The sequence below is a fragment of the Triticum dicoccoides genome, chromosome 5B, assembly GCF_002162155.2.
Source record: "Triticum dicoccoides isolate Atlit2015 ecotype Zavitan chromosome 5B, WEW_v2.0, whole genome shotgun sequence".
Taxonomy (NCBI): Eukaryota; Viridiplantae; Streptophyta; class Magnoliopsida; order Poales; family Poaceae; genus Triticum; species Triticum dicoccoides.
The window spans coordinates 671,875,400-671,884,011 of NC_041389.1; positions in this window are offsets into that span (position 1 = coordinate 671,875,400).

Here is an 8,612-nt window from a genome sequence, read left to right on the forward strand (position 1 = left end):
TAGGTTTTTGGCTCCTTGTCTGATCGTTTGGGGGTACGTAGGTATATATAGGAGGAAGGAGTACGTTGGTGGAGCAACAGGGGGGCCACGAGGCAGGGGGGTGCGCCCTGGGGGGGCCCACCCTCGTGACCGCCTCTGTTACTTCTTGGAGTAGGGTCCAAGTCTCCTGGATCACGTTCGGTGAGAAAATCATGTTTCCGAAGGTTTCATTCCGTTTGGACTCCATTTGATATTCCGTTTCTTCGAAACACTGAAATGGGCAAAAAACAACAATTCTGGGCTGGGCCTCCGGTTAATAGGTTAGTCCCAAAAATAATATAAAAGTGGAAAATAAAGCCCAATAAGTCCAAAACAGTAGATAAAGTAGCATGGAGCAATCAAAAATTATAGATACGTTGGAGACGTATCATGGCGGCGGAGGGAGGGAAGAGGCGGATGTGCTAGGGTTGGGGGCGTCGACCAGCTTAAATAGCCGGCTACGGCCTCGAGCTGGGAGCCGGAGCAACACCACGCGACGTTCACACTGTGGCGACGGTCGAGGTGCCGTCGAACTGTCGGGTTTCCTGGCGAGTCCGTGTGGGGCCATGTCGTCAGGTCGACATGGTGGGCGTGCCCGAACGCCCCCATATCCGCCCCATATTTGGGCTGGATCTGGGAGGTGCTGGTTAGCCCGGGCGTTTGAGGGCCGCTTGAGGGACCCGTTTGGGTCAAAAAATCGTGACCGGACAGTGACCGTGCGGCCCGTCTGAATGTATGAGACAGGTTTAAGAGATCCGGCTGTAGATGCTCTAATGACAGCAATCGATCTTTTTTCAAGTTTATTAAGGAGCTCTCCGCTCTTCATTTCGGTTTAAATGAAACCGATTAAACATCCGGTTAGGGACCCGCAAATGCTCACGCGTATGTCTGCGGAAGGAACTAGTCCGTGACAAACATATGCGGGAGCCAGGCATCCAAAGGTAGCCGCATATGTCCGATTTTATTTTAAATAATAATTCGAAATAGCTATCTTTCAGCCAACTGGTTTTTTAGTTTTGCGTCAATCGATTTCTGGTCCGTTGGATCGTGCTCTAAGATGCGTGTTTTTTTGTTGGACTGAGTTTTGTACCTATTTGGGCCAGCTAGCGTCGGCTGACCCGTGGTTTGGGTCAGTCGACCTCGCTATCGGGGTATGGCCTGGCTCGTGCAGCATGAGGCGCCTGTTAAGGAGCCCGTCCCATTATCGGGGAACGCTGACCGTCGCCGTGGTTATCGTCTTATCCTCTCCCCCCTCGTTGTTGCCAGTCACTTCCCCCCCTCTCTCCCTTAGTCTAAGTCTTCTGCTCTTCCCCTCCCGAGGTAGGGTTTGTGCTTGTTAGGTTTCTCGATCCCCTCGAGCATTCATCAGTTTGTGCTTTCTGGTCTCTTTGCTAGATTTGCTCACCTGCGTGTTTCTTTTGTGGTTATCTATGGTGTTTACAGGAGTTTCCAATCTGGGGTTTGTGGTAGCTTCAGGATTTGCTTTTTGGTGCATCTCATCTGTCATCCAGGTATTCTTTTGTCCTCTTGAGCTTCTCTGTATTGCTAATCGCGTTCTTCTTTTCATCCCTGGAGTTAGGGTTCTTCTAGTTTCTTGCTAGATCCGGTACATGTGCTTCATCTGCTTGTAGTTGTGCGTTTGATTTGTTGTTTTATTGCTAGATCTGCTTACTAATTAGCTTTTCTCTCTGTTTGTCTCTGTTTCTTTGTAGGTTTTTGGTTACTGACGGATTGCCCTTGGTGCATCTCAACGTTTTCAGGTATTTTATGTCCCTTGTTGAATCTTTTATTTGTTTGGTTGTAATGCATGCAGTATGCGTAGGCTTTTGTAGGTGTGCAGTGATTTGGTTTAGGGATTGGTTCTAGGTTCAGGATTATTAGGGTTTGAAGTGTATATGTGTCTTGTATGTCTTTTAAAGATCCAATCTTTTTGTGTGTATGTGTTGTGATTTGTGATGTAGATATCAGTTTATGTGTATGTGTTTACTGAGGCATTGCTTTTCTTTTGATTAATTTATGTGTATGCTATGATCAACTGATGCATGTACTATGTGCATGTTTTCATGTCTTATACATTGAAGTACTCTGTATTTTAATCTAGGTTCATTTTTAATAACAGTATTTGAATTCCTTTTAACTCATGTAGGTTACAATACTCTTGTAGATATGAATATATCTTGCTGTTTTAAAATGTATGCAAGTTTAGTTTGATGTAGATGCAAATTTTTAATTTGTACTGTGAGGTATTGTGAAGTTCATATATGTTGTGAATGCAGTATGATATTTATGCATTTTCATATAGATTGATTTCCTTTTGTTGATATTGTTGTAAATATGTTGTCATAAATGGTTCTACAAATGTTCTTGTTGTGTAATGAGTGCAAGTTTATGTTTTAGGAACTAGGATTATAGTTGATATTTGACGAATCCTTGATTGTGTAGTTATAATAGTGAATTGAGTCTTATATTCGTTTAATTAATGTAGCTTCATACCTTTTGTCCATAACAATATATCTAGTCCCAGTAACTTCTAGGCCAGGATAGCAAGATAATAGTGAACTAGGCTTAATATGATTTTTTTTGCTGTTGTGAAACGTGTGCAAGTTTAGTATCATGAGTATGCAAGTTTGATTGTTTTGAATTTAGGTATCACGTTTTTTGGTGCAATTATTGTTGTTCAATATACATATATTATCATTGAGCCTACTATAAATCTTTCCTGTTGTGTAATGTGTCCAACTTTAGTGTAATGAAAATGCAAGTTTAGGAATTTTGTTTTAGGTACTATGTTCCAGTTGATATTGATGTTAGTGTAGTTTAAAATTTTATTCATTTGTTGCTATTATAGTTTCAGTTGCAAATTGAGTTAGGTACTCTGCCATCCTTTTGTAGGTATGAAATGTATCTTGTTGTTGTCAATTATGCACAAGTTTAGTTTGATGTACATGCAAATTTTTAATTGTACTGTAAGGTATTGTGAAGTTCATATAGGTTGTGAATGCAAGTGGTATTGTGCATTTTTCAAATAGGATGTTTTCTTTTCTTCATATCATTGTCATTATATTTTCATCAATGCTAATATATAAATCGTGTTGTTGTGTAATGTGTGCAAGTTTTAGTATCATGAATGTGCAACTTTTTAATTTCAGTATTTGAATTTTAGGAATTATCTTTTACGTACTAGGATTATACTTGATATCACTAAGATTAATATGAATCTTTGCTTCTGTGAAAAGTTTGTAACTTTAGTATTATGAGTATGCAAGTTTTTTTGTGAATTGACATTGATGAATCTAGGTTGTTATAGTTTCTATTGCGAATTGAGTTAGGTACTCCGTAATTCATATAGATTGAAATCTTTTCATGTAGATAAGAATGTATCTTGCTGTTGTAAAAGGTGTGCAAGTTTAGTTTGGTGTAGATGCAAATTTATAATTGTACTGTGATAGTATTTATATTGTGAGCTATTGTGCATTTTAATGTAGGTTGATTTGTTTTGTTCTTATCATTGTAATTATATTTTCATCAATGCTATTGTAAATATTCATGTTGTGTAATGTGTGCAAAAATTTCAGTATCATCATCGTGCAACTTTTTGAATTTGCAGTATTTTGAATTTTAGGTACTAGGATTATAGTTCATCTTTTTTATGAACCCATTATAGTATTTTTATAATTGTGAATTCAGTGTTATATTTCTGTAATTCATGTAGGTTGAAATACCTTTTGTACATATCAATCTATCTGGTCCTAGTAATTTCTAGGATAGGTAATGACCAAGCTTTTGATATGAATCTTTGCTGTTGTGAAAGGTGTGCAGCTTTAGTATCATGAGTATGCAAGTTTTATTGTTTTTATATAGATATCAGGTTTATCATTGAGCCTACTATAATTCTTTCCTGTTGTGTAATGTCTGCAAGTTTTATTATTATGCAACTTTTATTTTACGTATGCTTTCCCATTGATATATCAAGAGTTTATGCAAGTCTAGTTGCTTAGAGATGCAATTTGCTTAGATTTAATCATTTTATTAGGGAGCTTGTTAATTCCAGATATTTCATTTTTTAAGTTATCCATGTAGAATAACCCTATGTTTTTTTACAGTATGGTTTCCCTGTTTGTCGTTGTCCTGGTGCTCCATGCTTTCCATTTGTGCCAGCCAATGATGTCCCTGAAGTTTTCGATGTTGTCCTTGATGAGTACACTACTAGGAAAAGGCCTACAAATGGCGCACCGGTTTTGCCTACTAATGGCGCACCACCGGTGCGCCATTAGTAGCACGCCATTAGAATTTTTTACTAATGGCGCACCACTGGTGCGCCATTAGTATCTGGTATACTAATGGCGCACCTGGCAGTGCGCCATTAGTGTGTAACTCCATGCGCCATTAGTATGCCTCCGGGGGGCCATATGTAACCATGTGCTTTGTCACACTAATGGCGCACTCTGCCTTGATGCACCATTAGTATCCTTTGGCACACTAATGGCGCACTCTGCCTTGATGCGCCATTAGTATGAATATTTGTTTTTTTGAATATTTGTTTTTTTTTTTGCTTTTCTGATTTTTGCACAGGTTACAAAATATATTATTGGACAGAATATAGACAGCAGCACACAGCAACATCAGATTCATCGAATACAATAGAAGATTAGTCTCCGAATACAATTCATCATATTAGTCTCCAAATTCAAAAGACCGAACAAAGATAAAACGTTACAAGTCTCAAGACAGCGAGTATCGAGTTTGTCTTCACATTACAAGTCGATATCGATCATCTAAACTACCATCACATAAAAGAGAGTTGTGGTCATCACGATGAGCATCATCGCGATCAAACTGGTCCTCATCCGGTTCCTCCAACGCTCCCTCCTCTCTCCCGCTAGATAGCGGGCATATCTAGATTCGGCCTCCGCCCTAGTGGTGTACCCTTTGTAACTGTTACCGCTGAAACAGTGAACCTGTCTCCGACACTCCTCCCAGTCGTCGTAGACTCCGGGAACCTTACCCTTGTACTTGACTGAATTCCTCCTTGACGGTGCGGAGCGCATTCGGACGCTGGTCCTTCCTTTGCTTCTTCGATTGGCTGCCATCTGTGTGTGCGCCACCATCATCAGTGGTGGCATCCTCGGTGGCACAATCAGTGGTGTCATCCCCGACGCCACCAGGGGTTGTGTAATCATTATCGGTGTCTTCCGCGGCGTCCTCATAGCGGTGAGGTTGTTCCTCCATCTCCTGGGACAGCTCCCAGAATTGCTTGCTGCCCGAACCATCGGCCTCATTGTTGTGTGCCATGTTTCACTCTAAATAGGAAAAAGTTTGGTCAAAAAGTTGGTTATTGTCAAGGAACAAGATCATGGTCTCATCATTTAGGGTTTGTCGACATCGAGGCACCCTAAAAGCCTAAGCTTTCATCATTTAGGGTTTGTCGACGCCGAGGCACCCTAAAAGCCTAAGCGTACATCATTTAGGTTCTCATCGACAGCGAGGCATCCGTGGCAGCCAAGTTAAGTTTTCATCATTTAGGGTTTATCGATGCCGAGGCACCCTAGGTTGGGCCTAATCACTTGGCACTAATCACTTGGCTCTATTGCCACCTATGTTGGGTTTATCATCTAGGGTTTATCGATGCTAAGGAGAATTCTAAGTTGGGCCTAATCACTTTGCTCTATTGCCACCTATGGTTTAATGCAGCAAGGAAAATTTCAGCATGACCTTTGCTGAAAATAGGACATATGCAGTACCCGAATTTGCCGGAACGGAAGTTAATCAACATTCCGACAAACTCAAGGGCCTCTCGGGGTACCTGCAAATTCATCACGACACGATGGTCGGAGACACGATGGTCTTTCTCAATGTGATCAATTGATGGATCAACACATAAAACATGTCCAATAAGTATGATTTATAGAGTCAACATCAGTATGAATATATATAAAGTTTTTCTTCATCAGCCATGCCCATGCAAGTAACTGCATCAGTATGAATATATATAAACAAGCAAAGAATGCATGCAAGTTTAAAGTAAAACATTTCAGTTAATGCAAGTACTCCTCTTGCTCTCTACTTTCTCTCTTCTCTTCTTCAGTTAATTAACTGAATTTTACTGATGTTGTTGTTAACTGAATTTTAATTAGCTGCTGAAGAACACCTTCAGTTTCGTCAGATATAGGTGTAGTTTTCAGAAACAGGAGGGCCCATGTCTCCCCTCCTGGACGTTTCAGAAACAGGAGGACCCACGTCTCCCCTCTAGAGTTTTCAAGGGCCCACGTCTCCCCTCGAAAGGGCAGGACGTTTGAGTTTTCGAGGCAACTCCCCACGTCTCCCCTCCACTGGCAACTCCCCACGACGCAGAGGGGGTTTTCTTCCCACGTCCAGGTAACTCCCCTCCTATTCCATTGCCGCTCCATCTTCCTCCCTCTGCCTCCCTCCTCATTCCACTGCCGCTCCATCTTCCTCCCTCTACCTCCCTCTGCCTCCAGCATCAAGCAACTCCCCTCTGCCTCCACCATCGCTGGCCAGGAGGGCAATGGCGGAGGAATCGAGGAGCAACTCCCCTCCATCTACCAAGAGAATGGCGGAGGCATCGTGGAGCAACTCCCCTCCGTCTGCCAAGCATCACCTTGGTGAGGCGTCTGGCAAGGAGCCGCTGGTGGTCGACGACGATGTTCCGGTCCCGGGCAGAAGCGGGACTACACTGTGCCGCTCAAGGTTGATATCCACCTGAAGGAGCCGCTGGATGTCGTATGCACCAGCAATCCAGACGAAGCCGACAAGATGATCCGCAAGATGAGGAGGAGGCTCGGCGGCATGCTTCCTCGGAATATCGGCGTTGATGTCGAGTATACCAGGGAAGACAAACCTCCGCAAATTGCTGCAGTTCTGCAATTATGCGTGGAGGATCTCGTCCTGGTATACCACATCACCGCGGCAACCAAATGGTAAAAACATCCAGTTCTGAAGTTTCTGTCTAATTAGTAGTTTCTGAAGTAGATGCAATAGTTATGAAGTTCTGAAGTAGATGCAATACTAGTTCTGAAGTTCTGAAGTTTCGTTTTAATTAGTAGTTTCTGAAGTTTCTGAAGTAGATGCAATAGTTCTGAAGTTCTGAAGTAGATGCAATACTAGTTCTGAAGTTATGAAGTTTCTGTCTAATTAGTAGTTTTTTGGTGATCATACAGAATGTTGTCTAGAAGTTTTTGTGATCATTTAGTAGCTGTTATGAATGTTGTCTTGTAATGCAAAAGATTGCAAAAAAAATACATCATTGAGATGTTATGCTTGCTGTTTTGATCATACAGAATGTTGTCTTGTAGTTGTTGTGATCATTTAGTAGTTGTTGTGATCATACTGTTTTAACTGAATTTTGGTCAGAACTGAAGATGCTATTTTAACTGAATTTTGCTTCAACTGAACCCATTTTAATTCTGTAGTTTCTGAAGTTTTTGAAGTAGATGAATTTGATGCCCCAGATTAATTTGATGCAGGCCCAAGGAACTCCGCCCGCTCCTACAGGAGAAGAAGCTGTACACCTTTGTTGGCTTCTCCATTGGAGGCGATAAGGAGAAGCTAAAGTTGTCTGGTTTAGAGATCAACCCCGACAAGTACGTCGACTTGCAGCGCAAATGGAGAGTTCCAAACAATGGAAAGAAGTGGCAGTCTTTGGCTGAGTTTGCAGGCAGCCTCATCCACCCATCCTACAAGGAAATGAAGCAGAAGATCGGCAGGAAATTGGACCACCTACTATGGGGGGACAGCCCACTGCCAAACAAGCTCATCGAGTACGCCGTGAAAGATGCGTACGTCACCTACGAGGCATGGAAGAAAATCGAAATCACCAAAGAAGGTTTGGAGCTATGGCAAGAGGCGGAGGATCATTGGGATGACCCCTACTACTGGGGATATTGAGTTATTTGTGGTATTGGGATGACCCCTACTACTGTGTCTCAGTTTGTAGTTATGTGGTTGAACAAGTTTGCTTTTGTTATGTTGAACAAGTTTGCTTTTGTTATGTTGAACAAGTTTGCTTTTGTAATGATGAACAAGTTTGCTTTGGTTGTCAGTTGACATCACTCATCGCTGAGCATGGTTTAGTTTTACCTTTATCTATTTATTATTTAGGCAGAGCTATTCAGGCATGGAAGATATAATCATCCTTATGGTGAGGATCGCAATGTTTTTAGCTTCCAAGTTTCTAATGACACATGATCTTTCCAACCACATAACTTAACTGCAAACATTTCCCCTGTAAATTGTAGTTACACATTCCAACCAATACCTGCAGGTTGTAATTTCATACTGAATGACCATCAATGACTAAGTGAAGCAAATAATTGCTATGCATTTCTTGGCACGCGGGAAGGAAGAGGGGAGAGGAGGCGGAGCTCACCGGGGAGGCGCAAGGAGGCCCTGCGACAGCTTAGTAGCAACAGAGGTGGCCGAAGTTGAGGAAGACAGCGGCGACCCGAGGAAGAAGAGGTGGAGGGGGGGTGGAGGGGTCGAGCGCCGTCGCGCCCTGGTTCCGCGGCTCGCCGGCCCGGTGTTGAAGCAGATTCTGCCCGCCGCCTTGCCTGTCACCTCACACGGTGGAGCTCGAG